Genomic DNA, 20,231 nt, shown 5'->3' on the forward strand with positions numbered 1-20,231 from the left:
TATGTCTAGGCGTCATTCGGATGTCATTTCTTAAAATAGGCGTAACTTTCTCATACGGACTCGGAATCAGGCAAATGATATATCCACGGACATCTACAGAAAATGTTACATCCGATTCTCCGCAGCTCTCGCCCAAGGAGCGGCACAACACGAGGGACGCAGCGGCGCGAGTCAAAAGAGGGGAGAGAGAGACGACAAAAAGGAGGGATGCAACACGAGGACTTCCCAGGAGGTCACCCATCCTAGTACTACTCTCGCCCAAGCACGCTTAACTTCGGAGTTCTGATGGGATCCGGTGCTTTAGTGCTGGTATGATCGCATCCGATATGTCTAGGCGTCATTCGGATGTCATTTCTTAAAATAGGCGTAACTTTCTCATACGGACTCGGAATCAGGCAAATGATATATCCACGGACATCTACAGAAAATGTTACATCCGATTCTCCGCAGCTCTCGCCCAAGGAGCGGCACAACACGAGGGACGCAGCGGCGCGAGTCAAAAGAGGGGAGAGAGAGACGACAAAAAGGAGGGATGCAACACGAGGACTTCCCAGGAGGTCACCCATCCTAGTACTACTCTCGCCCAAGCACGCTTAACTTCGGAGTTCTGATGGGATCCGGTGCTTTAGTGCTGGTATGATCGCATCCGATATGTCTAGGCGTCATTCGGATGTCATTTCTTAAAATAGGCGTAACTTTCTCATACGGACTCGGAATCAGGCAAATGATATATCCACGGACATCTACAGAAAATGTTACATCCGATTCTCCGCAGCTCTCGCCCAAGGAGCGGCACAACACGAGGGACGCAGCGGCGCGAGTCAAAAGAGGGGAGAGAGAGACGACAAAAAGGAGGGATGCAACACGAGGACTTCCCAGGAGGTCACCCATCCTAGTACTACTCTCGCCCAAGCACGCTTAACTTCGGAGTTCTGATGGGATCCGGTGCTTTAGTGCTGGTATGATCGCATCCGATATGTCTAGGCGTCATTCGGATGTCATTTCTTAAAATAGGCGTAACTTTCTCATACGGACTCGGAATCAGGCAAATGATATATCCACGGACATCTACAGAAAATGTTACATCCGATTCTCCGCAGCTCTCGCCCAAGGAGCGGCACAACACGAGGGACGCAGCGGCGCGAGTCAAAAGAGGGGAGAGAGAGACGACAAAAAGGAGGGATGCAACACGAGGACTTCCCAGGAGGTCACCCATCCTAGTACTACTCTCGCCCAAGCACGCTTAACTTCGGAGTTCTGATGGGATCCGGTGCTTTAGTGCTGGTATGATCGCATCCGATATGTCTAGGCGTCATTCGGATGTCATTTCTTAAAATAGGCGTAACTTTCTCATACGGACTCGGAATCAGGCAAATGATATATCCACGGACATCTACAGAAAATGTTACATCCGATTCTCCGCAGCTCTCGCCCAAGGAGCGGCACAACACGAGGGACGCAGCGGCGCGAGTCAAAAGAGGGGAGAGAGAGAGACGACAAAAGGAGGGATGCAACACGAGGACTTCCCAGGAGGTCACCCATCCTAGTACTACTCTCGCCCAAGCACGCTTAACTTCGGAGTTCTGATGGGATCCGGTGCTTTAGTGCTGGTATGATCGCATCCGATATGTCTAGGCGTCATTCGGATGTCATTTCTTAAAATAGGCGTAACTTTCTCATACGGACTCGGAATCAGGCAAATGATATATCCACGGACATCTACAGAAAATGTTACATCCGATTCTCCGCAGCTCTCGCCCAAGGAGCGGCACAACACGAGGGACGCAGCGGCGCGAGTCAAAAGAGGGGAGAGAGAGACGACAAAAAGGAGGGATGCAACACGAGGACTTCCCAGGAGGTCACCCATCCTAGTACTACTCTCGCCCAAGCACGCTTAACTTCGGAGTTCTGATGGGATCCGGTTGCTTTAGTGCTGGTATGATCGCATCCGATATGTCTAGGCGTCATTCGGATGTCATTTCTTAAAATAGGCGTAACTTTCTCATACGGACTCGGAATCAGGCAAATGATATATCCACGGACATCTACAGAAAATGTTACATCCGATTCTCCGCAGCTCTCGCCCAAGGAGCGGCACAACACGAGGGACGCAGCGGCGCGAGTCAAAAGAGGGGAGAGAGAGACGACAAAAAGGAGGGATGCAACACGAGGACTTCCCAGGAGGTCACCCATCCTAGTACTACTCTCGCCCAAGCACGCTTAACTTCGGAGTTCTGATGGGATCCGGTGCTTTAGTGCTGGTATGATCGCATCCGATATGTCTAGGCGTCATTCGGATGTCATTTCTTAAAATAGGCGTAACTTTCTCATACGGACTCGGAATCAGGCAAATGATATATCCACGGACATCTACAGAAAATGTTACATCCGATTCTCCGCAGCTCTCGCCCAAGGAGCGGCACAACACGAGGGACGCAGCGGCGCGAGTCAAAAGAGGGGAGAGAGAGACGACAAAAAGGAGGGATGCAACACGAGGACTTCCCAGGAGGTCACCCATCCTAGTACTACTCTCGCCCAAGCACGCTTAACTTCGGAGTTCTGATGGGATCCGGTGCTTTAGTGCTGGTATGATCGCATCCGATATGTCTAGGCGTCATTCGGATGTCATTTCTTAAAATAGGCGTAACTTTCTCATACGGACTCGGAATCAGGCAAATGATATATCCACGGACATCTACAGAAAATGTTACATCCGATTCTCCGCAGCTCTCGCCCAAGGAGCGGCACAACACGAGGGACGCAGCGGCGCGAGTCAAAAGAGGGGAGAGAGAGACGACAAAAAGGAGGGATGCAACACGAGGACTTCCCAGGAGGTCACCCATCCTAGTACTACTCTCGCCCAAGCACGCTTAACTTCGGAGTTCTGATGGGATCCGGTGCTTTAGTGCTGGTATGATCGCATCCGATATGTCTAGGCGTCATTCGGATGTCATTTCTTAAAATAGGCGTAACTTTCTCATACGGACTCGGAATCAGGCAAATGATATATCCACGGACATCTACAGAAAATGTTACATCCGATTCTCCGCAGCTCTCGCCCAAGGAGCGGCACAACACGAGGGACGCAGCGGCGCGAGTCAAAAGAGGGGAGAGAGAGACGACAAAAAGGAGGGATGCAACACGAGGACTTCCCAGGAGGTCACCCATCCTAGTACTACTCTCGCCCAAGCACGCTTAACTTCGGAGTTCTGATGGGATCCGGTGCTTTAGTGCTGGTATGATCGCATCCGATATGTCTAGGCGTCATTCGGATGTCATTTCTTAAAATAGGCGTAACTTTCTCATACGGACTCGGAATCAGGCAAATGATATATCCACGGACATCTACAGAAAATGTTACATCCGATTCTCCGCAGCTCTCGCCCAAGGAGCGGCACAACACGAGGGACGCAGCGGCGCGAGTCAAAAGAGGGGAGAGAGAGACGACAAAAAGGAGGGATGCAACACGAGGACTTCCCAGGAGGTCACCCATCCTAGTACTACTCTCGCCCAAGCACGCTTAACTTCGGAGTTCTGATGGGATCCGGTGCTTTAGTGCTGGTATGATCGCATCCGATATGTCTAGGCGTCATTCGGATGTCATTTCTTAAAATAGGCGTAACTTTCTCATACGGACTCGGAATCAGGCAAATGATATATCCACGGACATCTACAGAAAATGTTACATCCGATTCTCCGCAGCTCTCGCCCAAGGAGCGGCACAACACGAGGGACGCAGCGGCGCGAGTCAAAAGAGGGGGAGAGAGAGACGACAAAAAGGAGGGATGCAACACGAGGACTTCCCAGGAGGTCACCCATCCTAGTACTACTCTCGCCCAAGCACGCTTAACTTCGGAGTTCTGATGGGATCCGGTGCTTTAGTGCTGGTATGATCGCATCCGATATGTCTAGGCGTCATTCGGATGTCATTTCTTAAAATAGGCGTAACTTTCTCATACGGACTCGGAATCAGGCAAATGATATATCCACGGACATCTACAGAAAATGTTACATCCGATTCTCCGCAGCTCTCGCCCAAGGAGCGGCACAACACGAGGGACGCAGCGGCGCGAGTCAAAAGAGGGGAGAGAGAGACGACAAAAAGGAGGGATGCAACACGAGGACTTCCCAGGAGGTCACCCATCCTAGTACTACTCTCGCCCAAGCACGCTTAACTTCGGAGTTCTGATGGGATCCGGTGCTTTAGTGCTGGTATGATCGCATCCGATATGTCTAGGCGTCATTCGGATGTCATTTCTTAAAATAGGCGTAACTTTCTCATACGGACTCGGAATCAGGCAAATGATATATCCACGGACATCTACAGAAAATGTTACATCCGATTCTCCGCAGCTCTCGCCCAAGGAGCGGCACAACACGAGGGACGCAGCGGCGCGAGTCAAAAGAGGGGAGAGAGAGACGACAAAAAGGAGGGATGCAACACGAGGACTTCCCAGGAGGTCACCCATCCTAGTACTACTCTCGCCCAAGCACGCTTAACTTCGGAGTTCTGATGGGATCCGGTGCTTTAGTGCTGGTATGATCGCATCCGATATGTCTAGGCGTCATTCGGATGTCATTTCTTAAAATAGGCGTAACTTTCTCATACGGACTCGGAATCAGGCAAATGATATATCCACGGACATCTACAGAAAATGTTACATCCGATTCTCCGCAGCTCTCGCCCAAGGAGCGGCACAACACGAGGGACGCAGCGGCGCGAGTCAAAAGAGGGGAGAGAGAGACGACAAAAAGGAGGGATGCAACACGAGGACTTCCCAGGAGGTCACCCATCCTAGTACTACTCTCGCCCAAGCACGCTTAACTTCGGAGTTCTGATGGGATCCGGTGCTTTAGTGCTGGTATGATCGCATCCGATATGTCTAGGCGTCATTCGGATGTCATTTCTTAAATAGGCGTAACTTTCTCATACGGACTCGGAATCAGGCAAATGATATATCCACGGACATCTACAGAAAATGTTACATCCGATTCTCCGCAGCTCTCGCCCAAGGAGCGGCACAACACGAGGGACGCAGCGGCGCGAGTCAAAAGAGGGGAGAGAGAGACGACAAAAAGGAGGGATGCAACACGAGGACTTCCCAGGAGGTCACCCATCCTAGTACTACTCTCGCCCAAGCACGCTTAACTTCGGAGTTCTGATGGGATCCGGTGCTTTAGTGCTGGTATGATCGCATCCGATATGTCTAGGCGTCATTCGGATGTCATTTCTTAAAATAGGCGTAACTTTCTCATACGGACTCGGAATCAGGCAAATGATATATCCACGGACATCTACAGAAAATGTTACATCCGATTCTCCGCAGCTCTCGCCCAAGGAGCGGCACAACACGAGGGACGCAGCGGCGCGAGTCAAAAGAGGGGAGAGAGAGACGACAAAAAGGAGGGATGCAACACGAGGACTTCCCAGGAGGTCACCCATCCTAGTACTACTCTCGCCCAAGCACGCTTAACTTCGGAGTTCTGATGGGATCCGGTGCTTTAGTGCTGGTATGATCGCATCCGATATGTCTAGGCGTCATTCGGATGTCATTTCTTAAAATAGGCGTAACTTTCTCATACGGACTCGGAATCAGGCAAATGATATATCCACGGACATCTACAGAAAATGTTACATCCGATTCTCCGCAGCTCTCGCCCAAGGAGCGGCACAACACGAGGGACGCAGCGGCGCGAGTCAAAAGAGGGGAGAGAGAGACGACAAAAAGGAGGGATGCAACACGAGGACTTCCCAGGAGGTCACCCATCCTAGTACTACTCTCGCCCAAGCACGCTTAACTTCGGAGTTCTGATGGGATCCGGTGCTTTAGTGCTGGTATGATCGCATCCGATATGTCTAGGCGTCATTCGGATGTCATTTCTTAAAATAGGCGTAACTTTCTCATACGGACTCGGAATCAGGCAAATGATATATCCACGGACATCTACAGAAAATGTTACATCCGATTCTCCGCAGCTCTCGCCCAAGGAGCGGCACAACACGAGGGACGCAGCGGCGCGAGTCAAAAGAGGGGAGAGAGAGACGACAAAAAGGAGGGATGCAACACGAGGACTTCCCAGGAGGTCACCCATCCTAGTACTACTCTCGCCCAAGCACGCTTAACTTCGGAGTTCTGATGGGATCCGGTGCTTTAGTGCTGGTATGATCGCATCCGATATGTCTAGGCGTCATTCGGATGTCATTTCTTAAAATAGGCGTAACTTTCTCATACGGACTCGGAATCAGGCAAATGATATATCCACGGACATCTACAGAAAATGTTACATCCGATTCTCCGCAGCTCTCGCCCAAGGAGCGGCACAACACGAGGGACGCAGCGGCGCGAGTCAAAAGAGGGGAGAGAGAGACGACAAAAAGGAGGGATGCAACACGAGGACTTCCCAGGAGGTCACCCATCCTAGTACTACTCTCGCCCAAGCACGCTTAACTTCGGAGTTCTGATGGGATCCGGTGCTTTAGTGCTGGTATGATCGCATCCGATATGTCTAGGCGTCATTCGGATGTCATTTCTTAAATAGGCGTAACTTTCTCATACGGACTCGGAATCAGGCAAATGATATATCCACGGACATCTACAGAAAATGTTACATCCGATTCTCCGCAGCTCTCGCCCAAGGAGCGGCACAACACGAGGGACGCAGCGGCGCGAGTCAAAAGAGGGGAGAGAGAGACGACAAAAAGGAGGGATGCAACACGAGGACTTCCCAGGAGGTCACCCATCCTAGTACTACTCTCGCCCAAGCACGCTTAACTTCGGAGTTCTGATGGGATCCGGTGCTTTAGTGCTGGTATGATCGCATCCGATATGTCTAGGCGTCATTCGGATGTCATTTCTTAAAATAGGCGTAACTTTCTCATACGGACTCGGAATCAGGCAAATGATATATCCACGGACATCTACAGAAATGTTACATCCGATTCTCCGCAGCTCTCGCCCAAGGAGCGGCACAACACGAGGGACGCAGCGGCGCGAGTCAAAAGAGGGGAGAGAGAGACGACAAAAAGGAGGGATGCAACACGAGGACTTCCCAGGAGGTCACCCATCCTAGTACTACTCTCGCCCAAGCACGCTTAACTTCGGAGTTCTGATGGGATCCGGTGCTTTAGTGCTGGTATGATCGCATCCGATATGTCTAGGCGTCATTCGGATGTCATTTCTTAAAATAGGCGTAACTTTCTCATACGGACTCGGAATCAGGCAAATGATATATCCACGGACATCTACAGAAAATGTTACATCCGATTCTCCGCAGCTCTCGCCCAAGGAGCGGCACAACACGAGGGACGCAGCGGCGCGAGTCAAAAGAGGGGAGAGAGAGACGACAAAAAGGAGGGATGCAACACGAGGACTTCCCAGGAGGTCACCCATCCTAGTACTACTCTCGCCCAAGCACGCTTAACTTCGGAGTTCTGATGGGATCCGGTGCTTTAGTGCTGGTATGATCGCATCCGATATGTCTAGGCGTCATTCGGATGTCATTTCTTAAAATAGGCGTAACTTTCTCATACGGACTCGGAATCAGGCAAATGATATATCCACGGACATCTACAGAAAATGTTACATCCGATTCTCCGCAGCTCTCGCCCAAGGAGCGGCACAACACGAGGGACGCAGCGGCGCGAGTCAAAAGAGGGGAGAGAGAGACGACAAAAAGGAGGGATGCAACACGAGGACTTCCCAGGAGGTCACCCATCCTAGTACTACTCTCGCCCAAGCACGCTTAACTTCGGAGTTCTGATGGGATCCGGTGCTTTAGTGCTGGTATGATCGCATCCGATATGTCTAGGCGTCATTCGGATGTCATTTCTTAAAATAGGCGTAACTTTCTCATACGGACTCGGAATCAGGCAAATGATATATCCACGGACATCTACAGAAAATGTTACATCCGATTCTCCGCAGCTCTCGCCCAAGGAGCGGCACAACACGAGGGACGCAGCGGCGCGAGTCAAAAGAGGGGGAGAGAGAGACGACAAAAGGAGGGATGCAACACGAGGACTTCCCAGGAGGTCACCCATCCTAGTACTACTCTCGCCCAAGCACGCTTAACTTCGGAGTTCTGATGGGATCCGGTGCTTTAGTGCTGGTATGATCGCATCCGATATGTCTAGGCGTCATTCGGATGTCATTTCTTAAAATAGGCGTAACTTTCTCATACGGACTCGGAATCAGGCAAATGATATATCCACGGACATCTACAGAAAATGTTACATCCGATTCTCCGCAGCTCTCGCCCAAGGAGCGGCACAACACGAGGGACGCAGCGGCGCGAGTCAAAAGAGGGGAGAGAGAGACGACAAAAAGGAGGGATGCAACACGAGGACTTCCCAGGAGGTCACCCATCCTAGTACTACTCTCGCCCAAGCACGCTTAACTTCGGAGTTCTGATGGGATCCGGTTGCTTTAGTGCTGGTATGATCGCATCCGATATGTCTAGGCGTCATTCGGATGTCATTTCTTAAAATAGGCGTAACTTTCTCATACGGACTCGGAATCAGGCAAATGATATATCCACGGACATCTACAGAAAATGTTACATCCGATTCTCCGCAGCTCTCGCCCAAGGAGCGGCACAACACGAGGGACGCAGCGGCGCGAGTCAAAGAGGGGAGAGAGAGACGACAAAAGGAGGGATGCAACACGAGGACTTCCCAGGAGGTCACCCATCCTAGTACTACTCTCGCCCAAGCACGCTTAACTTCGGAGTTCTGATGGGATCCGGTGCTTTAGTGCTGGTATGATCGCATCCGATATGTCTAGGCGTCATTCGGATGTCATTCTTAAAATAGGCGTAACTTTCTCATACGGACTCGGAATCAGGCAAATGATATATCCACGGACATCTACAGAAAATGTTACATCCGATTCTCCGCAGCTCTCGCCCAAGGAGCGGCACAACACGAGGGACGCAGCGGCGCGAGTCAAAAGAGGGGAGAGAGAGACGACAAAAAGGAGGGATGCAACACGAGGACTTCCCAGGAGGTCACCCATCCTAGTACTACTCTCGCCCAAGCACGCTTAACTTCGGAGTTCTGATGGGATCCGGTGCTTTAGTGCTGGTATGATCGCATCCGATATGTCTAGGCGTCATTCGGATGTCATTTCTTAAAATAGGCGTAACTTTCTCATACGGACTCGGAATCAGGCAAATGATATATCCACGGACATCTACAGAAAATGTTACATCCGATTCTCCGCAGCTCTCGCCCAAGGAGCGGCACAACACGAGGGACGCAGCGGCGCGAGTCAAAAGAGGGGAGAGAGAGACGACAAAAAGGAGGGATGCAACACGAGGACTTCCCAGGAGGTCACCCATCCTAGTACTACTCTCGCCCAAGCACGCTTAACTTCGGAGTTCTGATGGGATCGGTGCTTTAGTGCTGGTATGATCGCATCCGATATGTCTAGGCGTCATTCGGATGTCATTTCTTAAAATAGGCGTAACTTTCTCATACGGACTCGGAATCAGGCAAATGATATATCCACGGACATCTACAGAAAATGTTACATCCGATTCTCCGCAGCTCTCGCCCAAGGAGCGGCACAACACGAGGGACGCAGCGGCGCGAGTCAAAAGAGGGAGAGAGAGACGACAAAAAGGAGGGATGCAACACGAGGACTTCCCAGGAGGTCACCCATCCTAGTACTACTCTCGCCCAAGCACGCTTAACTTCGGAGTTCTGATGGGATCCGGTGCTTTAGTGCTGGTATGATCGCATCCGATATGTCTAGGCGTCATTCGGATGTCATTTCTTAAAATAGGCGTAACTTTCTCATACGGACTCGGAATCAGGCAAATGATATATCCACGGACATCTACAGAAAATGTTACATCCGATTCTCCGCAGCTCTCGCCCAAGGAGCGGCACAACACGAGGGACGCAGCGGCGCGAGTCAAAAGAGGGGAGAGAGAGACGACAAAAAGGAGGGATGCAACACGAGGACTTCCCAGGAGGTCACCCATCCTAGTACTACTCTCGCCCAAGCACGCTTAACTTCGGAGTTCTGATGGGATCCGGTGCTTTAGTGCTGGTATGATCGCATCCGATATGTCTAGGCGTCATTCGGATGTCATTTCTTAAAATAGGCGTAACTTTCTCATACGGACTCGGAATCAGGCAAATGATATATCCACGGACATCTACAGAAAATGTTACATCCGATTCTCCGCAGCTCTCGCCCAAGGAGCGGCCACAACACGAGGGACGCAGCGGCGCGAGTCAAAAGAGGGGAGAGAGAGACGACAAAAAAGGAGGGATGCAACACGAGGACTTCCCAGGAGGTCACCCATCCTAGTACTACTCTCGCCCAAGCACGCTTAACTTCGGAGTTCTGATGGGATCCGGTGCTTTAGTGCTGGTATGATCGCATCCGATATGTCTAGGCGTCATTCGGATGTCATTTCTTAAAATAGGCGTAACTTTCTCATACGGACTCGGAATCAGGCAAATGATATATCCACGGACATCTACAGAAAATGTTACATCCGATTCTCGCAGCTCTCGCCCAAGGAGCGGCACAACACGAGGGACGCAGCGGCGCGAGTCAAAAGAGGGGAGAGAGAGACGGACAAAAAGGAGGGATGCAACCGAGGACTTCCCAGGAGGTCACCCATCCTAGTACTACTCTCGCCCAAGCACGCTTAACTTCGGAGTTCTGATGGGATCCGGTGCTTTAGTGCTGGTATGATCGCATCCGATATGTCTAGGCGTCATTCGGATGTCATTTCTTAAAATAGGCGTAACTTTCTCATACGGACTCGGAATCAGGCAAATGATATATCCACGGACATCTACAGAAAATGTTACATCCGATTCTCCGCAGCTCTCGCCCAAGGAGCGGCACAACACGAGGGACGCAGCGGCGCGAGTCAAAAGAGGGGAGAGAGAGACGACAAAAAGGAGGGATGCAACACGAGGACTTCCCAGGAGGTCACCCATCCTAGTACTACTCTCGCCCAAGCACGCTTAACTTCGGAGTTCTGATGGGATCCGGTGCTTTAGTGCTGGTATGATCGCATCCGATATGTCTAGGCGTCATTCGGATGTCATTTCTTAAAATAGGCGTAACTTTCTCATACGGACTCGGAATCAGGCAAATGATATATCCACGGACATCTACAGAAATGTTACATCCGATTCTCCGCAGCTCTCGCCCAAGGAGCGGCACAACACGAGGGACGCAGCGGCGCGAGTCAAAAGAGGGGAGAGAGAGACGACAAAAAGGAGGGATGCAACACGAGGACTTCCCAGGAGGTCACCCATCCTAGTACTACTCTCGCCCAAGCACGCTTAACTTCGGAGTTCTGATGGGATCCGGTGCTTTAGTGCTGGTATGATCGCATCCGATATGTCTAGGCGTCATTCGGATGTCATTTCTTAAAATAGGCGTTAACTTTCTCATACGGACTCGGAATCAGGCAAATGATATATCCACGGACATCTACAGAAAATGTTACATCCGATTCTCCGCAGCTCTCGCCAAGGAGCGGCACAACACGAGGGACGCAGCGGCGCGAGTCAAAAGAGGGGAGAGAGAGAGGACGACCAAAGGAGGGATGCAACACGAGGACTTCCCAGGAGGTCACCCCATCCTAGTACTACTCTCGCCCAGCACGCTTAACTTCGGAGTTCTGATGGGATCCGGTGCTTTAGTGCTGGTATGATCGCATCCGATATGTCTAGGCGTCATTCGGATGTCATTTCTTAAAATAGGCGTAACTTTCTCATACGGACTCGGAATCAGGCAAATGATATATCCACGGACATCTACAGAAAATGTTACATCCGATTCTCCGCAGCTCTCGCCCAAGGAGCGGCACAACACGAGGGACGCAGCGGCGCGAGTCAAAAGAGGGGAGAGAGAGACGACAAAAAGGAGGGATGCAACACGAGGACTTCCCAGGAGGTCACCCATCCTAGTACTACTCTCGCCCAAGCACGCTTAACTTCGGAGTTCTGATGGGATCCGGTGCTTTAGTGCTGGTATGATCGCATCCGATATGTCTAGGCGTCATTCGGATGTCATTTCTTAAAATAGGCGTAACTTTCTCATACGGACTCGGAATCAGGCAAATGATATATCCACGGACATCTACAGAAAATGTTACATCCGATTCTCCGCAGCTCTCGCCCAAGGAGCGGCACAACACGAGGGACGCAGCGGCGCGAGTCAAAAGAGGGGAGAGAGAGACGACAAAAAGGAGGGATGCAACACGAGGACTTCCCAGGAGGTCACCCATCCTAGTACTACTCTCGCCCAAGCACGCTTAACTTCGGAGTTCTGATGGGATCGGTGCTTTAGTGCTGGTATGATCGCATCCGATATGTCTAGGCGTCATTCGGATGTCATTTCTTAAAATAGGCGTAACTTTCTCATACGGACTCGGAATCAGGCAAATGATATATCCACGGACATCTACAGAAAATGTTACATCCGATTCTCCGCAGCTCTCGCCCAAGGAGCGGCACAACACGAGGGACGCAGCGGCGCGAGTCAAAAGAGGGGGAGAGAGAGACGACAAAAAGGAGGGATGCAACACGAGGACTTCCCAGGAGGTCACCCATCCTAGTACTACTCTCGCCCAAGCACGCTTAACTTCGGAGTTCTGATGGGATCCGGTGCTTTTTAGTGCTGGTATGATCGCATCCGATATGTCTAGGCGTCATTTCGGATGTCATTTCTTAAAATAGGCGTAACTTTCTCATACGGACTCGGAATCAGGCAAATGATATATCCACGGACATCTACAGAAAATGTTACATCCGATTCTCCGCCGCTCTCGCCCAAGGAGCGGCACAACACGAGGGACGCAGCGGCGCGAGTCAAAAGAGGGGAGAGAGAGACGACAAAAAGGAGGGATTGCAACACGAGGACTTCCCAGGAGGTCACCCATCCTAGTACTACTCTCGCCCAAGCACGCTTAACTTCGGAGTTCTGATGGGATCCGGTTGCTTTAGTGCTGGTATGATCGCATCCGATATGTCTAGGCGTCATTCGGATGTCATTTCTTAAAATAGGCGTAACTTTCTCATACGGACTCGGAATCAGGCAAATGATATATCCACGGACATCTACAGAAAATGTTACATCCGATTCTCCGCAGCTCTCGCCCAAGGAGCGGCACAACACGAGGGACGCAGCGGCGCGAGTCAAAAGAGGGGAGAGAGAGACGACAAAAAGGAGGGATGCAACACGAGGACTTCCCAGGAGGTCACCCATCCTAGTACTACTCTCGCCCAAGCACGCTTAACTTCGGAGTTCTGATGGGATCCGGTTGCTTTCTTAGTGCTGGTATGATCGCATCCGATATGTCTAGGCGTCATTCGGATGTCATTTCTTAAAATCGGCGTAACTTTCTCATACGGACTCGGAATCAGGCAAATGATATATCCACGGACATCTACAGAAAATGTTACATCCGATTCTCCGCAGCTCTCGCCCAAGGAGCGGCACAACACGAGGGACGCAGCGGCGCGAGTCAAAAGAGGGGAGAGAGAGACGACAAAAAGGAGGGATGCAACACGAGGGACTTCCCAAGGAGGTCACCCATCCTAGTACTACTCTCGCCCAAGCACGCTTAACTTCGGAGTTCTGATGGGATCCGGTGCTTTAGTGCTGGGTATGATCGCATCGATATGTCTAGGCGTCATTCGGATGTCATTTCTTAAAATAGGCGTAACTTTCTCATACGGACTCGGAATCAGGCAAATGATATATCACGGACATCTACAGAAAATGTTACATCCGATTTCTCCGCAGCTCTCGCCCAAGGAGCGGCACAACACGAGGGACGCAGCGGCGCGAGTCAAAAGAGGGGAGAGAGAGACGACCAAAAGGAGGGATGCAACACGAGGACTTCCCAGGAGGTCACCCATCCTAGTACTACTCTCGCCCAAGCACGCTTAACTTCGGAGTTCTGATGGGATCCGGTGCTTTAGTGCTGGTATGATCGCATCCGATATGTCTAGGCGTCATTCGGATGTCATTTCTTAAAATAGGCGTAACTTTCTCATACGGACTCGGACTCAGGCAAATGCTATATCCACGGACATCTACAGAAATGTTACATCCGATTCTCCGCAGCTCTCGCCCAAGGAGCGGCACAACACGAGGACGCAGCGGCGCAGTCAAAAGAGGGGAGGAGAGAGACGACAAAAAGGAGGGATGCAACACGAGGACTTCCCAGGAGGTCACCCATCCTAGTACTACTCTCGCCCAAGCACGCTTAACTTCGGAGTTCTGATGGGATCCGGTGCTTTAGTGCTGGTATGATCGCATCCGATATGTCTAGGCGTCATTCGGATGTCATTTCTTAAATAGGCGTAACTTTCTCATACGGACTCGGGAATCAGGCAAATGATATATCCACGGACATCTACAGAAAATGTTACATCCGATTCTCCGCAGCTCTCGCCCAAGGAGCGGCACAACACGAGGGACGCAGCGGCGCGAGTCAAAAGAGGGGAGAGAGACGACGACAAAAAGGAGGGATGCAACACGAGGACTTCCAAGGAGGTCACCCATCCTAGTACTACTCTCGCCCAAGCACGCTTAACTTCGGAGTTCTGATGGGATCCGGTGCTTTAGTGCTGGTATGATCGCATCCGATATGTCTAGGCGTCATTCGGATGTCATTTCTTAAATAGGCCGTTAACTTTCTCATACGGACTCGGAATCAGGCAAATGATATATCCACGGACATCTACAGAAAATGTTACATCCGATTCTCCGCAGCTCTCGCCCAAGGAGCGGGCACAACACGAGGGACGCAGCGGCGCGAGTCAAAAGAGGGGAGAGAGAGACGACAAAAGGAGGGATGCAACACGAGGACTTCCAGGAGGTCACCCATCCTAGTACTACTCTCGCCCAAGCACGCTTAACTTCGGATGTTCTGATGGGATCCGGTGCTTTAGTGCTGGTATGACTCGCATCCGATATGTCTAGGCGTCATTCGGATGTCATTTCTTAAAATAGGCGTAACTTTCTCATACGGACTCGGAATCAGGCAAATGATATATCCACGGACATCTACAGAAAATGTTACATCCGATTCTCCGCAGCTCTCGCCCAAGGAGCGGCACAACACGAGGGACGCAGCGGCGCGAGTCAAAAGAGGGGAGAGAGAGACGACAAAAAGGAGGGATGCAACACGAGGACTTCCCAGGAGGTCACCCATCCTAGTACTACTCTCGCCCAAGCACGCCCAAGCACGCTTAACTTCGGAGTTCTGATGGGATCCGGTGCTTTAGTGCTGGTATGATCGCATCCGATATGTCTAGGCGTCATTCGGATGTCATTTCTTAAAATAGGCGTAACTTTCTCATACGGACTCGGAATCAGGCAAATGATATATCCACGGACATCTACAGAAAATGTTACATCCGATTCTCCGCAGCTCTCGCCCAAGGAGCGGCACACCACGAGGGACGCAGCGGCGCGAGTCAAAAGAGGGGAGAGAGAGACGACAAAAAGGAGGGATGCAACACGAGGACTTCCCAGGAGGTCACCCATCCTAGTACTACTCTCGCCCAAGCACGCTTAACTTCGGAGTTCTGATGGGATCCGGGTGCTTTAGTGCTGGTATGATCGCATCCGATATGTCTAGGCGTCATTCGGATGTCATTTCTTAAAATAGGCGTACTTTCTCATACGGACTCGGAATCAGGCAAATGATATATCCACGGACATCTACAGAAACTGTTACACCGATTCTCCGCAGCTCTCGCCCAAGGAGCGGCACAACACGAGGGACGCAGCGGCGCGAGTCAAAAGAGGGGAAGAGAGAGACGACCAAAAGGAGGGATGCAACACGAGGACTTCCCAGGAGGTACCCATCCTAGTTACTACTCTCGCCCAAGCACGCTTAACTTCGGAGTTTGATGGGATCCGGGTGCTTTTAGTGCTGGTATGATCGCATCCGATATGTCTAGGCGTCATTCGGATGTCATTTCTTAAAATAGGCGTAACTTCTCATACGGACTCGGAATCAGGCAAATGATTATCCACGGAATCTACAGAAAATGTTACATCCGATTCTCCGCAGCTCTCGCCCAAGGAGCGGCACAACACGAGGGACGCAGCGGCGCGAGTCAAAAGAGGGGAGAGAGAGACGACAAAAAGGAGGGATGCAACACGAGGGACTTCCCAGGAGGTCACCCATCCTAGTACTACTCTCGCCCAAGCACGCTTAACTTCGGAGTTCTGATGGGATCCGGTGCTTTGGTGCTGGTATGATCGCATCCGATATGTCTAGGCGTCATTCGGATGTCATTTCTTTAAAATAGGCGTAACTTTCTCATACGGACTCGGAATCAGGCAAATGATATATCCACGGACATCTACAGAAAATGTTACATCCGATTCTCCGCCAGCTCTCGCCCAAGGAGCGGCACAACACGAGGGACGCAGCGGCGCGAGTCAAAAGAGGGGAGAGAGAGACGACAAAAAGGAGGGATGCAACACGAGGACTTCCCAGGAGGTCACCCATCCTAGTACTACTCTCGCCCAAGCACGCTTAACTTCGGAGTTCTGATGGGATCCGGTGCTTTAGTGCTGGTATGATCGCATCCGATATGTCTAGGCGTCATTCGGATGTCATTTCTTAAAATAGGCGTAACTTTCTCATACGGACTCGGAAATCAGGCAAATGATATATCCACGGACATCTACAGAAAATGTTACATCCGATTCTCCGCAGCTCTCGCCCAAGGAGCGGCACAACACGAGGGACGCAGCGGCGCGAGTCAAAGAGGGGAGAGAGAGACGACAAAAAGGAGGGATGCAACACGAGGACTTCCCAGGAGGTCACCCATCTAGTACTACTCTCGCCCAAGCACGCTTAACTTCGGAGTTCTGATGGGATCCGGTGCTTTTAGTGCTGGTATGATCGCATCCGATATGTCTAGGCGTCATTCGGATGTCATTTCTTAAAATAGGCGTAACTTCTCATACGGACTCGGAATCAGGCCAAATGATATATCCACGGACATCTACAGAAAATGTTTACATCCGATTCTCCGCAGCTCTCGCCCAAGGAGCGGCACAACACGAGGGACGCAGCGGCGCGATGTCAAACGAGGGGAGAGAGAGACGACAAAAAGGAGGGATGCAACACGCGGACTTCCCAGGAGGTCACCCATCCTAGTACTACTCTCGCCCAAGCACGCTTAACTCGGAGTTCTGATGGGATCCGGTGCTTTTAGTGCTGGTATGATCGCATCCGATATGTCTAGGCGTCATTTCGGATGTCATTTCTTAAAATAGGCGTAACTTTCTCATACGGACTCGGAATCAGGCAAATGATATATCCACGGACATCTACAGAAAATGTTACATCCGATTCTCCGCAGCTCTCGCCCAAGAGGAGGGCACAACACGAGGGACGCAGCGGCGCGAGTCAAAAGAGGGGAGAGAGAGACGACAAAAGGAGGGATGCAACACGAGGACTTCCCAGGAGGTCACCCATCCTCGTACTACTCTCGCCCAAGCAACGCTTAACTTCGGAGTTCTGATGGGATCCGGTTGCTTTAGTGCTGGTATGATCGCATCCGATATGTCTAGGCGTCATTCGGATGTCATTTCTTTAACATAGGCGTAACTTTCTCATACGGACTCGGAATCAGGCAAACTGATATATCCACGGACATCTACAGAAAATGTTACATCCGATTCTCCGCAGCTCTCGCCCAAGGAGCGGCACCAACACACGAGGACGCAGCGGCGCGAGTCAAAAGAGGGGAAGAGAGAGACGACAAAAAGGAGGGATGCAACACGAGGACTTCCCAGGAGGTCACCCATCCTAGTACTACTCTCGCCCAAGCACGCTTAACTTCGGAGTTCTGATGGGATCCGGTTCTTTTAGTGCTGGTATGATCGCATCCGATATGTCTAGGGTCATTCGGATGTCATTTCTTAAAATAGGCGTAACTTTCTCATACGGACTCGGAATCAGGCAAATGATATATCCACGGACATCTACAGAAAATGTTACATCCGATTCTCCGCAGCTCTCGCCCAAGGAGCGGCACAACACGAGGGACGCAGCGGCGCGAGTCAAAAGAGGGGAGAGAGAGACGACAAAAAGGAGGGATGCAACACGAGGACTTCCCAGGAGGTCACCCATCCTAGTACTACTCTCGCCCAAGCACGCTTAACTTCGGAGTTCTGATGGGATCCGGTGCTTTAGTGCTGGTATGATCGCATCCGATATGTCTAGGCGTCATTCGGATGTCATTTCTTAAAATAGGCGTAACTTTCTCATACGGACTCGGAATCAGGCAAATGATATATCCACGGACATCTACAGAAAATGTTACATCCGATTCTCCGCAGCTCTCGCCCAAGGAGCGGCACAACACGAGGGACGCAGCGGCGCGAGTCAAAAGAGGGGAGGAGAGAGACGACAAAAAGGGGGATGCAACACGAGGACTTCCCAGGAGGTCACCCATCCTAGTACTACTCTCGCCCAAGCACGCTTAACTTCGGAGTTCTGATGGGATCCGGTGCTTTAGTGCTGGTATGATCGCATCCGATATGTCTAGGCGTCATTCGGATGTCATTTCTTAAAATAGGCGTAACTTTCTCATACGGACTCGGAATCAGGCAAATGATATATCCACGGACATCTACAGAAAATGTTACATCCGATTCTCCGCAAGCTCTCGCCCAAGGAGCGGCACAACACGAGGGACGCAGCGGCGCGAGTCAAAAGGGAGGGGGAGGGGGGAAGAGAGACGACAAAAAGGAGGGATGCAACACGAGGACTTCCCAGGAGGTCACCCATCCTAGTACTACTCTCGCCCAGCACGCTTAACTTCGGAGAGTTCTGATGGGATCCGGTGCTTTAGTGTACTGGTATGATCGCATCCGATATGTTCTAGGCGTCATTCGGATGTCATTTCTTAAAATAGGCGTAACTTTCTCATACGGACTCGGAATCAGGCAAATGATATATCCACGGACATCTACAGAAAATGTTACATCCGATTCTCCGCAGCTCTCGCCCAGGAGCGGCACAACACGAGGGACGCAGCGGCGCGAGTCAAAAGAGGAGATAGAGAGAGACGACAAAAAGGAGGGATTGCAACACGAGGACTTCCAGGAGGTCACCCATATAGTACTACTTCTCGCCCAAGCACGTTAACTTCGAGTTCTGATGGGATCCGGTGCTTTAGTGCTGGTATGATCGCATTCCGATATGTCTAGGCGTCATTCGGATGTCATTCTTAAAATAGGCGTAACTTTCTCATACGGACTCGGAATCAGGCAAATGATATATCCACGGACATCTACAGAAAATGTTACATCCGATTCTCCGCAGCTCTCGCCCAAGGAGCGGCACAACACGAGGGACGCAGCGGCGCGAGTCAAAAGAGGGGAGGAGAGAGACGAACAAAAGGAGGGGATTGCAACACGAGGACTTCCCAGGAGGTCACCCATCCTAGTACTACTCTCGCCCAAGCCGCTTAACTTCGGAGTTCTGATGGGATCCGGTGCTTTAGTGCTGGTATGATCGCATCCGATATGTCTAGGCGTCATTCGGATGTCATTTTCTTAAAATAGGCGTAACTTTCTCATACGGACTCGGAATCAGGCAAATGATATATCCACGGACATCTACAGAAAATGTTACATCCGATTCTCCGCAGCTCTCGCCCAAGGAGCGGCACAACACGAGGGACGCAGCGGCGCGAGTCAAAAGAGGGGAGAGAGAGACGACAAAAAGGAGGGATGCAACACGAGGACTTCCCAGGAGGTCACCCATCCTAGTACTACTCTCGCCCAAGCACGCTTAACTTCGGAGTTCTGATGGGATCCGGTGCTTTAGTGCTGGTATGATCGCATCCGATATGTCTAGGCGTCATTCGGATGTCATTTCTTAAAATAGGCGTAACTTTCTCATACGGACTCGGAATCAGGCAAATGATATATCCACGGACATCTACAGAAAATGTTACATCCGATTCTCCGCAGCTCTCGCCCAAGGAGCGGCACAACACGAGGGACGCAGCGGCGCGAGTCAAAAGAGGGGAGAGAGAGACGACAAAAAGGAGGGATGCAACACGAGGACTTCCCAGGAGGTCACCCATCCTAGTACTACTCTCGCCCAAGCACGCTTAACTTCGGAGTTCTGATGGGATCCGGTGCTTTAGTGCTGGTATGATCGCATCCGATATGTCTAGGCGTCATTCGGATGTCATTTCTTAA

General features: G+C 51.1%; 59 non-coding genes and 3 pseudogenes across 59 annotated transcripts; all 62 read right to left on the reverse strand.

Annotated features, from left to right (window-relative positions):
- Positions 1-204: 204 nt before the first annotated feature.
- LOC127758831 (5S ribosomal RNA) lies at positions 205-323 on the reverse strand. The gene has a single exon (XR_008014159.1). It is a non-coding gene; the product is annotated as a 5S ribosomal RNA (ribosomal RNA).
- A 206-nt stretch (positions 324-529) lies between these two features.
- On the reverse strand, positions 530-648 carry LOC127758832 (5S ribosomal RNA). The gene has a single exon (XR_008014160.1). It is a non-coding gene; the product is annotated as a 5S ribosomal RNA (ribosomal RNA).
- A 206-nt stretch (positions 649-854) lies between these two features.
- Positions 855-973, reverse strand: LOC127758833 (5S ribosomal RNA). The gene has a single exon (XR_008014161.1). It is a non-coding gene; the product is annotated as a 5S ribosomal RNA (ribosomal RNA).
- A 206-nt stretch (positions 974-1,179) lies between these two features.
- On the reverse strand, positions 1,180-1,298 carry LOC127758834 (5S ribosomal RNA). The gene has a single exon (XR_008014162.1). It is a non-coding gene; the product is annotated as a 5S ribosomal RNA (ribosomal RNA).
- A 207-nt stretch (positions 1,299-1,505) lies between these two features.
- LOC127758835 (5S ribosomal RNA) lies at positions 1,506-1,624 on the reverse strand. The gene has a single exon (XR_008014163.1). It is a non-coding gene; the product is annotated as a 5S ribosomal RNA (ribosomal RNA).
- A 206-nt stretch (positions 1,625-1,830) lies between these two features.
- On the reverse strand, positions 1,831-1,950 carry LOC127758549 (5S ribosomal RNA). The gene has a single exon (XR_008013911.1). It is a non-coding gene; the product is annotated as a 5S ribosomal RNA (ribosomal RNA).
- A 206-nt stretch (positions 1,951-2,156) lies between these two features.
- Positions 2,157-2,275, reverse strand: LOC127758836 (5S ribosomal RNA). Its single transcript, XR_008014164.1, has one exon. It is a non-coding gene; the product is annotated as a 5S ribosomal RNA (ribosomal RNA).
- Positions 2,276-2,481: 206 nt separating this feature from the next.
- LOC127758837 (5S ribosomal RNA) lies at positions 2,482-2,600 on the reverse strand. Its single transcript, XR_008014165.1, has one exon. It is a non-coding gene; the product is annotated as a 5S ribosomal RNA (ribosomal RNA).
- Positions 2,601-2,806: 206 nt separating this feature from the next.
- Positions 2,807-2,925, reverse strand: LOC127758838 (5S ribosomal RNA). The gene has a single exon (XR_008014166.1). It is a non-coding gene; the product is annotated as a 5S ribosomal RNA (ribosomal RNA).
- Positions 2,926-3,131: 206 nt separating this feature from the next.
- LOC127758841 (5S ribosomal RNA) lies at positions 3,132-3,250 on the reverse strand. Its single transcript, XR_008014168.1, has one exon. It is a non-coding gene; the product is annotated as a 5S ribosomal RNA (ribosomal RNA).
- Positions 3,251-3,456: 206 nt separating this feature from the next.
- LOC127758842 (5S ribosomal RNA) lies at positions 3,457-3,575 on the reverse strand. The gene has a single exon (XR_008014169.1). It is a non-coding gene; the product is annotated as a 5S ribosomal RNA (ribosomal RNA).
- Positions 3,576-3,782: 207 nt separating this feature from the next.
- LOC127758843 (5S ribosomal RNA) lies at positions 3,783-3,901 on the reverse strand. The gene has a single exon (XR_008014170.1). It is a non-coding gene; the product is annotated as a 5S ribosomal RNA (ribosomal RNA).
- A 206-nt stretch (positions 3,902-4,107) lies between these two features.
- On the reverse strand, positions 4,108-4,226 carry LOC127758844 (5S ribosomal RNA). The gene has a single exon (XR_008014171.1). It is a non-coding gene; the product is annotated as a 5S ribosomal RNA (ribosomal RNA).
- A 206-nt stretch (positions 4,227-4,432) lies between these two features.
- On the reverse strand, positions 4,433-4,551 carry LOC127758845 (5S ribosomal RNA). The gene has a single exon (XR_008014172.1). It is a non-coding gene; the product is annotated as a 5S ribosomal RNA (ribosomal RNA).
- A 206-nt stretch (positions 4,552-4,757) lies between these two features.
- Positions 4,758-4,876, reverse strand: LOC127758846 (5S ribosomal RNA). Its single transcript, XR_008014173.1, has one exon. It is a non-coding gene; the product is annotated as a 5S ribosomal RNA (ribosomal RNA).
- Positions 4,877-5,081: 205 nt separating this feature from the next.
- Positions 5,082-5,200, reverse strand: LOC127758847 (5S ribosomal RNA). Its single transcript, XR_008014174.1, has one exon. It is a non-coding gene; the product is annotated as a 5S ribosomal RNA (ribosomal RNA).
- A 206-nt stretch (positions 5,201-5,406) lies between these two features.
- LOC127758848 (5S ribosomal RNA) lies at positions 5,407-5,525 on the reverse strand. The gene has a single exon (XR_008014175.1). It is a non-coding gene; the product is annotated as a 5S ribosomal RNA (ribosomal RNA).
- Positions 5,526-5,731: 206 nt separating this feature from the next.
- Positions 5,732-5,850, reverse strand: LOC127758849 (5S ribosomal RNA). Its single transcript, XR_008014176.1, has one exon. It is a non-coding gene; the product is annotated as a 5S ribosomal RNA (ribosomal RNA).
- A 206-nt stretch (positions 5,851-6,056) lies between these two features.
- LOC127758850 (5S ribosomal RNA) lies at positions 6,057-6,175 on the reverse strand. The gene has a single exon (XR_008014177.1). It is a non-coding gene; the product is annotated as a 5S ribosomal RNA (ribosomal RNA).
- A 206-nt stretch (positions 6,176-6,381) lies between these two features.
- Positions 6,382-6,500, reverse strand: LOC127758852 (5S ribosomal RNA). Its single transcript, XR_008014179.1, has one exon. It is a non-coding gene; the product is annotated as a 5S ribosomal RNA (ribosomal RNA).
- Positions 6,501-6,705: 205 nt separating this feature from the next.
- LOC127758853 (5S ribosomal RNA) lies at positions 6,706-6,824 on the reverse strand. Its single transcript, XR_008014180.1, has one exon. It is a non-coding gene; the product is annotated as a 5S ribosomal RNA (ribosomal RNA).
- A 205-nt stretch (positions 6,825-7,029) lies between these two features.
- On the reverse strand, positions 7,030-7,148 carry LOC127758854 (5S ribosomal RNA). Its single transcript, XR_008014181.1, has one exon. It is a non-coding gene; the product is annotated as a 5S ribosomal RNA (ribosomal RNA).
- Positions 7,149-7,354: 206 nt separating this feature from the next.
- On the reverse strand, positions 7,355-7,473 carry LOC127758856 (5S ribosomal RNA). The gene has a single exon (XR_008014182.1). It is a non-coding gene; the product is annotated as a 5S ribosomal RNA (ribosomal RNA).
- A 206-nt stretch (positions 7,474-7,679) lies between these two features.
- LOC127758857 (5S ribosomal RNA) lies at positions 7,680-7,798 on the reverse strand. Its single transcript, XR_008014183.1, has one exon. It is a non-coding gene; the product is annotated as a 5S ribosomal RNA (ribosomal RNA).
- A 206-nt stretch (positions 7,799-8,004) lies between these two features.
- LOC127758858 (5S ribosomal RNA) lies at positions 8,005-8,123 on the reverse strand. The gene has a single exon (XR_008014184.1). It is a non-coding gene; the product is annotated as a 5S ribosomal RNA (ribosomal RNA).
- Positions 8,124-8,329: 206 nt separating this feature from the next.
- On the reverse strand, positions 8,330-8,449 carry LOC127758551 (5S ribosomal RNA). Its single transcript, XR_008013913.1, has one exon. It is a non-coding gene; the product is annotated as a 5S ribosomal RNA (ribosomal RNA).
- A 204-nt stretch (positions 8,450-8,653) lies between these two features.
- Positions 8,654-8,772, reverse strand: LOC127758859 (5S ribosomal RNA). Its single transcript, XR_008014185.1, has one exon. It is a non-coding gene; the product is annotated as a 5S ribosomal RNA (ribosomal RNA).
- A 205-nt stretch (positions 8,773-8,977) lies between these two features.
- LOC127758860 (5S ribosomal RNA) lies at positions 8,978-9,096 on the reverse strand. The gene has a single exon (XR_008014186.1). It is a non-coding gene; the product is annotated as a 5S ribosomal RNA (ribosomal RNA).
- Positions 9,097-9,302: 206 nt separating this feature from the next.
- On the reverse strand, positions 9,303-9,420 carry LOC127758611 (5S ribosomal RNA). Its single transcript, XR_008013968.1, has one exon. It is a non-coding gene; the product is annotated as a 5S ribosomal RNA (ribosomal RNA).
- A 205-nt stretch (positions 9,421-9,625) lies between these two features.
- Positions 9,626-9,744, reverse strand: LOC127758861 (5S ribosomal RNA). Its single transcript, XR_008014187.1, has one exon. It is a non-coding gene; the product is annotated as a 5S ribosomal RNA (ribosomal RNA).
- A 206-nt stretch (positions 9,745-9,950) lies between these two features.
- Positions 9,951-10,069, reverse strand: LOC127758862 (5S ribosomal RNA). The gene has a single exon (XR_008014188.1). It is a non-coding gene; the product is annotated as a 5S ribosomal RNA (ribosomal RNA).
- A 208-nt stretch (positions 10,070-10,277) lies between these two features.
- Positions 10,278-10,396, reverse strand: LOC127758864 (5S ribosomal RNA). The gene has a single exon (XR_008014190.1). It is a non-coding gene; the product is annotated as a 5S ribosomal RNA (ribosomal RNA).
- Positions 10,397-10,602: 206 nt separating this feature from the next.
- Positions 10,603-10,720, reverse strand: LOC127758605 (5S ribosomal RNA). Its single transcript, XR_008013962.1, has one exon. It is a non-coding gene; the product is annotated as a 5S ribosomal RNA (ribosomal RNA).
- A 206-nt stretch (positions 10,721-10,926) lies between these two features.
- LOC127758865 (5S ribosomal RNA) lies at positions 10,927-11,045 on the reverse strand. Its single transcript, XR_008014191.1, has one exon. It is a non-coding gene; the product is annotated as a 5S ribosomal RNA (ribosomal RNA).
- A 205-nt stretch (positions 11,046-11,250) lies between these two features.
- On the reverse strand, positions 11,251-11,369 carry LOC127758866 (5S ribosomal RNA). The gene has a single exon (XR_008014192.1). It is a non-coding gene; the product is annotated as a 5S ribosomal RNA (ribosomal RNA).
- Positions 11,370-11,577: 208 nt separating this feature from the next.
- Positions 11,578-11,696, reverse strand: LOC127758636 (5S ribosomal RNA). Its single transcript, XR_008013992.1, has one exon. It is a non-coding gene; the product is annotated as a 5S ribosomal RNA (ribosomal RNA).
- Positions 11,697-11,902: 206 nt separating this feature from the next.
- On the reverse strand, positions 11,903-12,021 carry LOC127758867 (5S ribosomal RNA). Its single transcript, XR_008014193.1, has one exon. It is a non-coding gene; the product is annotated as a 5S ribosomal RNA (ribosomal RNA).
- Positions 12,022-12,227: 206 nt separating this feature from the next.
- On the reverse strand, positions 12,228-12,345 carry LOC127758612 (5S ribosomal RNA). Its single transcript, XR_008013969.1, has one exon. It is a non-coding gene; the product is annotated as a 5S ribosomal RNA (ribosomal RNA).
- A 207-nt stretch (positions 12,346-12,552) lies between these two features.
- On the reverse strand, positions 12,553-12,673 carry LOC127758562 (5S ribosomal RNA). Its single transcript, XR_008013922.1, has one exon. It is a non-coding gene; the product is annotated as a 5S ribosomal RNA (ribosomal RNA).
- Positions 12,674-12,881: 208 nt separating this feature from the next.
- Positions 12,882-13,001, reverse strand: LOC127758602 (5S ribosomal RNA). The gene has a single exon (XR_008013960.1). It is a non-coding gene; the product is annotated as a 5S ribosomal RNA (ribosomal RNA).
- A 206-nt stretch (positions 13,002-13,207) lies between these two features.
- LOC127758618 (5S ribosomal RNA) lies at positions 13,208-13,330 on the reverse strand. Its single transcript, XR_008013975.1, has one exon. It is a non-coding gene; the product is annotated as a 5S ribosomal RNA (ribosomal RNA).
- Positions 13,331-13,536: 206 nt separating this feature from the next.
- On the reverse strand, positions 13,537-13,658 carry LOC127758649 (5S ribosomal RNA). The gene has a single exon (XR_008014003.1). It is a non-coding gene; the product is annotated as a 5S ribosomal RNA (ribosomal RNA).
- A 205-nt stretch (positions 13,659-13,863) lies between these two features.
- Positions 13,864-13,982, reverse strand: LOC127758868 (5S ribosomal RNA). The gene has a single exon (XR_008014194.1). It is a non-coding gene; the product is annotated as a 5S ribosomal RNA (ribosomal RNA).
- A 204-nt stretch (positions 13,983-14,186) lies between these two features.
- LOC127758869 (5S ribosomal RNA) lies at positions 14,187-14,305 on the reverse strand. The gene has a single exon (XR_008014195.1). It is a non-coding gene; the product is annotated as a 5S ribosomal RNA (ribosomal RNA).
- A 207-nt stretch (positions 14,306-14,512) lies between these two features.
- Positions 14,513-14,631, reverse strand: LOC127758519 (5S ribosomal RNA). The gene has a single exon (XR_008013883.1). It is a non-coding gene; the product is annotated as a 5S ribosomal RNA (ribosomal RNA).
- Positions 14,632-14,838: 207 nt separating this feature from the next.
- On the reverse strand, positions 14,839-14,958 carry LOC127758650 (5S ribosomal RNA). The gene has a single exon (XR_008014004.1). It is a non-coding gene; the product is annotated as a 5S ribosomal RNA (ribosomal RNA).
- A 206-nt stretch (positions 14,959-15,164) lies between these two features.
- On the reverse strand, positions 15,165-15,293 carry LOC127758595 (5S ribosomal RNA; annotated as a pseudogene).
- A 206-nt stretch (positions 15,294-15,499) lies between these two features.
- Positions 15,500-15,619, reverse strand: LOC127758535 (5S ribosomal RNA). The gene has a single exon (XR_008013898.1). It is a non-coding gene; the product is annotated as a 5S ribosomal RNA (ribosomal RNA).
- Positions 15,620-15,824: 205 nt separating this feature from the next.
- On the reverse strand, positions 15,825-15,944 carry LOC127758665 (5S ribosomal RNA; annotated as a pseudogene).
- A 203-nt stretch (positions 15,945-16,147) lies between these two features.
- On the reverse strand, positions 16,148-16,267 carry LOC127758573 (5S ribosomal RNA). Its single transcript, XR_008013933.1, has one exon. It is a non-coding gene; the product is annotated as a 5S ribosomal RNA (ribosomal RNA).
- A 208-nt stretch (positions 16,268-16,475) lies between these two features.
- LOC127758870 (5S ribosomal RNA) lies at positions 16,476-16,594 on the reverse strand. The gene has a single exon (XR_008014196.1). It is a non-coding gene; the product is annotated as a 5S ribosomal RNA (ribosomal RNA).
- A 206-nt stretch (positions 16,595-16,800) lies between these two features.
- On the reverse strand, positions 16,801-16,919 carry LOC127758613 (5S ribosomal RNA). Its single transcript, XR_008013970.1, has one exon. It is a non-coding gene; the product is annotated as a 5S ribosomal RNA (ribosomal RNA).
- A 208-nt stretch (positions 16,920-17,127) lies between these two features.
- On the reverse strand, positions 17,128-17,246 carry LOC127758631 (5S ribosomal RNA). Its single transcript, XR_008013987.1, has one exon. It is a non-coding gene; the product is annotated as a 5S ribosomal RNA (ribosomal RNA).
- A 207-nt stretch (positions 17,247-17,453) lies between these two features.
- LOC127758646 (5S ribosomal RNA) lies at positions 17,454-17,574 on the reverse strand. The gene has a single exon (XR_008014001.1). It is a non-coding gene; the product is annotated as a 5S ribosomal RNA (ribosomal RNA).
- A 211-nt stretch (positions 17,575-17,785) lies between these two features.
- Positions 17,786-17,905, reverse strand: LOC127758596 (5S ribosomal RNA). The gene has a single exon (XR_008013954.1). It is a non-coding gene; the product is annotated as a 5S ribosomal RNA (ribosomal RNA).
- A 205-nt stretch (positions 17,906-18,110) lies between these two features.
- Positions 18,111-18,229, reverse strand: LOC127758872 (5S ribosomal RNA). Its single transcript, XR_008014197.1, has one exon. It is a non-coding gene; the product is annotated as a 5S ribosomal RNA (ribosomal RNA).
- Positions 18,230-18,435: 206 nt separating this feature from the next.
- LOC127758873 (5S ribosomal RNA) lies at positions 18,436-18,554 on the reverse strand. Its single transcript, XR_008014198.1, has one exon. It is a non-coding gene; the product is annotated as a 5S ribosomal RNA (ribosomal RNA).
- A 216-nt stretch (positions 18,555-18,770) lies between these two features.
- Positions 18,771-18,892, reverse strand: LOC127758657 (5S ribosomal RNA). The gene has a single exon (XR_008014010.1). It is a non-coding gene; the product is annotated as a 5S ribosomal RNA (ribosomal RNA).
- A 209-nt stretch (positions 18,893-19,101) lies between these two features.
- On the reverse strand, positions 19,102-19,217 carry LOC127758666 (5S ribosomal RNA; annotated as a pseudogene).
- A 209-nt stretch (positions 19,218-19,426) lies between these two features.
- LOC127758634 (5S ribosomal RNA) lies at positions 19,427-19,544 on the reverse strand. The gene has a single exon (XR_008013990.1). It is a non-coding gene; the product is annotated as a 5S ribosomal RNA (ribosomal RNA).
- A 207-nt stretch (positions 19,545-19,751) lies between these two features.
- LOC127758874 (5S ribosomal RNA) lies at positions 19,752-19,870 on the reverse strand. Its single transcript, XR_008014199.1, has one exon. It is a non-coding gene; the product is annotated as a 5S ribosomal RNA (ribosomal RNA).
- Positions 19,871-20,076: 206 nt separating this feature from the next.
- On the reverse strand, positions 20,077-20,195 carry LOC127758876 (5S ribosomal RNA). Its single transcript, XR_008014201.1, has one exon. It is a non-coding gene; the product is annotated as a 5S ribosomal RNA (ribosomal RNA).
- Positions 20,196-20,231: the final 36 nt, after the last annotated feature.

Source organism: Oryza glaberrima, unplaced genomic scaffold, assembly GCF_000147395.1.
Source record: "Oryza glaberrima unplaced genomic scaffold, OglaRS2 ChrUN-Ctg39, whole genome shotgun sequence".
Taxonomy (NCBI): Eukaryota; Viridiplantae; Streptophyta; class Magnoliopsida; order Poales; family Poaceae; genus Oryza; species Oryza glaberrima.